This window comes from Capricornis sumatraensis, chromosome X (genome assembly GCF_032405125.1).
Source record: "Capricornis sumatraensis isolate serow.1 chromosome X, serow.2, whole genome shotgun sequence".
Lineage (NCBI taxonomy): Eukaryota > Metazoa > Chordata > Mammalia > Artiodactyla > Bovidae > Capricornis > Capricornis sumatraensis.
This window is the reverse complement of record NC_091092.1, coordinates 93,238,330-93,242,347: the sequence shown is the minus strand read 5'-3', so window position 1 is coordinate 93,242,347 and position 4,018 is coordinate 93,238,330. Positions and strand designations below refer to the sequence as shown.

The following is a 4,018-nucleotide window of genomic DNA, read 5'->3' as shown; positions in this document are numbered from 1 at the left end:
GGCCATAAGATGATTGACATGGATCTTGAAGAAAGGCAGGTTTCCAAGCAAATACAGTCTTATCAACATAGCTTAAGAGAACATTTGCATGAGTAAAGCATACTCTTTGTCAAGTCGGTTCTGAGTCTCAGGTTCCTCCTGAGGCTTAGGTGAACTGCCTTGAAGACAGAGTCTAGGGTAAATACATAGTTCACTAGCATAGCTTAAGACAAACATTTCCATAGGAAAAATGTATTGGTTAGCTCAAGGTTTGAGAAAAGTTAAGTTCAGGTAGCACCGGGTGTCATCATGCCAACACAGAATTTTAAAAGAAACCTCTTTTTAAATTTATATAGAGATGGGGGGAAAAAATAATCTAACACTTGTAGTTTGTTTTCTCCTGACGCTTAAGAGAGAGATAAAAAAATGTCTGACACTTGCAGCCTATTTCCTCCGTTTGGAGACCCCTGGCCTTCCTGTCTGTTACCCTCTCATCCGCCCAGCCCTCCCCACGCCCCCCCCCCCCCGCCCACCCTCTAGCTGTTTCTTTAGGAGAATTATGTTGCCTAGGGAAAGGGGTGTTGTTCTCATTCTGTAACTGCTTCGAGCTGATAAAGGATGTCGTCCCTAAATTTGTGAGGCAACATATTCTCCTAACTCTCATATTGAGGGTCTCTGATCTAGGGGCCCCAAGTAGTAGTTGGAGGAAGCTGCTGCAGTTGCAGGAGTTTGAGCAACCCTTTGTAACTTAAAACCCTTCATGCGACTGGAAGCAAATCCAGCTACACAGTTACAGATGCAGGAAGCAAACAGCAGAAAGAACAATCAGAATTATTTCAGTTAGGATAGTTTTCCACCATGGGGAACTAGTTAACGTCTCCCAAAGTGAGGCAAATGAGGCTTCAGGAGTATCCATAGCCTGAATCATCTTGTTCACGTGTTTAGTAAAGTGACTAACATTAGTGCTCATATCAGGTATATATGTACAGCACTGGGTATGAATAATGGCACAAGTTCCTCCTTGCACAGCTGTCAGAATATCTAAGGCCAATTTGCTTTGTAAAACCACCTTTCTAATTTGGATTTGTTCAGTGTTAAGAGCTGAAATAGCTTTTTGAGAATCTTGTAAAGTTGAGTAAAGTTAGTCAGAGCATCCACTCGTAGCATAACATTTGTAGTTCCCAGAGAGGGAACAAATACTGCAGCCAAATAGTCATACCAGTGAAATACAGACCTTTCCCACCGAGTTCTAAAGTGTGGCAAATTAGCAGGCTTCTCTGGAAGCTCTGAAAATATGAAGCTGTGAGCAAAAGCTAGACCTAGGGTGCATCTCCCTACCCAGCCAGGGGGAAGCCATGCCCATAGGTAAGAGCCACATATCCAGTAGGTCCCGTTTGGAGCAAGCCAGCGTGACTCAGATATCCAGTCCCAATCAGTGCATGGTCAGGCAAAGGGAGGACCTGAACTGGGGTTGGCAAACATGGGAATGATTACATTGCATATTTCCTGAGGCAAAAATCCCAATTGTTTCCAGTCATTATAATTAAGTTGCTGGCTAACTTCTGGGGGTGGCTCTATTTGTTCCCCGCATATGGGGGTGCTAGATATTAGATGTTCCTTTTCAGGAGTTAGCCATATAACCTTATCCCATATTTGATAAACGTCAGGTAAAAAGCCACCAGATCTAGACCCATTTACCTTCTTATGTGTAGCAAAATAGTCATTAAGCCAAGAAAATGTATAATCAAAATTAAAAGTAATGTCATGTTCGTAGTTAAAGTACAAAGTGTTGCACCAGTCCATCTTAGGATTGTTAGATGTCATCAGATTAAGAAGAGGCATCACATATGATCGTTGTTGTCGAAGGTATTCACAGACTTGGAGAAAGTCCTTTCCTTGAAGTGGAGATGCCCACCACGGGAAGCCTTCCACCGATGAAGAGGGGAGGGCTCCACAGACCCAGCAGTTAGACTGATTGTGGAATGCAGCATAGGAGTGAGCCCAGGACAGGAAGGCATTGTCTTGAGGATCAAATGGCAGACTCAGGATTTCTGGAGTCAGCAGAAGCAGGTTCACATAGATTATCAGGCCCATCTAAAAAGTACAAAGTCAGAGCAAAGAAAGTAAAGACATAAAATGATGTCACGTAGTTCTGGTCAGGGTGCCACCTCTTACCTTGAATGTGATGCGCCCACAAATCAGTTCCTGGCACTTTGACAGCTGTGGGAGAAGAGAGAATAACCTGGTAAGGACCCTCCAGAGGGGCTCAAGGGACTGGCCCCCAGATCCCAATGTTTTTATCAGGACCTTTGTTCCTGGCTCAAATAGAGGCTTGCTTGACTCAGAGGCTGGGTCAGGAGTCACCTCCCAGGAGCTCTGTTAATGCCTGTTGAAAAGCCGAGAGCTGAGTTGCGTAGCTAGTTAATTCCAAGGCTTCAGGGTCTATAACGATGTCTCTGTGTAAGAAAAGACTTCCATAAATACATTCAAAGGTGGACAAGTCCTCCTTTTCAGGAGCAGTTTGAGCCCTCATTAAAGCTACGGGTAGAACTTCAACCCAATTGTCCCACGTCTCTTGAGTTAATTTGCACAGATGTCTCTTAATAATGTCATTAGTTTTTTCAATCTTTCCTGAGAATTGGGGTCTCCAGGAACAGTGTAAGTGATATTTTATTCCTAGAGCTTTTGACACTCTCTGAGTTACAGTAGCTTTAAAGGTGGAGCCATTGTCACTCTGAAGGCTCCGTGGCAGCCCAAACCTGGATTAAAATTCTTATAACCTCCTTAGCCTGTTCGCCATGACAGGGAAAAGCCTCAATCCATCCAGTAAAAGAATCCACCCCAGCACGTAAGCGATAATATCCACTAGCTTTTGGCATATGACTGAAATCAATTTCCCAGTCCTCTCCAGGATATTTTCCACTTCGTTGTAACCCAGATTTTGCTAGCTTTTCAGTCTTTGGGTCATTTTTTCTGATAAACCTCACATCTTTTGAAAATGTTCTTTAAAGTTTTCCTTACATTTTTACCTTCAAATAAACGAGAAGCCATCTGGCAAGTACTCTCAACACCTAAATGGAAACGCTGGTGTAAACCTTTAAGAATTTTCCATTGAGCATTTTCAGGAAGTATTCATTGTCCATCCTCGGACTGTAACTATCCTTTATCAGTAATCTTTGCTCCTCTTTCCTCATAGCTTTCTAATTTTTCCTCAGTATATTGTGGCTTTTCCTGTTCCACAGGACCTGTCCAGATCAAAGGCGTCTGCAGTGAAGGGGTTTCATAAAGCATCACCTCTCTGGCTTGACAGCCAACCAGCTGATTACCTTTGGCTGCTTTACTCCCATCCCCGCTGTGCCCTTTGCAATGCACAACAGCTACTTCTTTAGGACAATATATAGCAGTTAAAAGTCTCCCAATCTCTCTGAAATGCTTAATAGGTTCTTCTGTTGCCATTTTAAACTCTTTCTTTCCATATTGCAGCATGAGCATGTAAAGTCAAATAAGCATACTTAGAATCAGTGTAGATATTTACTCACTGCCCTTTGCTTAACTCTAGAGCTCAGGTCAGAGCCACAAGCTCCGTTAGCTGAGCCCTCATTCCCTGGGGGAGAGATTTCGCTTCTAAAGCCTGTTCAGCTGTCACCACGATGTTACCTGCTTTACGCTTCCCATCCCGAACAAAAGAACTGCCATCTGTAAATAATTCCATGTCAGGATTGTCTAATGCGGTATCCATCAGATCTTCCTGAGCTGCATAGTTTAAAGTTAGAAATTGGGAACAATCGTGATCAGGTGTTTCATTTTCCTTCTCAGGAAGGAAAGTGGCAGGGTTTAAATTTCCACAAACTTTAAGCTTAGTTATTGGTCCTTCTAGAAACAATGAGTGACATTTAAGACGCCTACTGTCTGTCACCCAAGTATTAGAGTTTAAGATTCCACTCACATCATGAGAAGTCAGTACAGTAAGGCTTTTCCCATTGATTATTTTGAGGGCTTCAGGTGTTAATAAAGCAGCTGCCGCAATTACTCTTAGTGT

At 43.0% G+C, this 4,018-nt stretch overlaps 1 pseudogene; it reads right to left on the bottom strand.

Annotated features, from left to right (window-relative positions):
* Positions 1 to 639: 639 nt before the first annotated feature.
* LOC138070715 (endogenous retrovirus group PABLB member 1 Env polyprotein-like) lies at positions 640 to 2,073 on the bottom strand (annotated as a pseudogene).
* Positions 2,074 to 4,018: the final 1,945 nt, after the last annotated feature.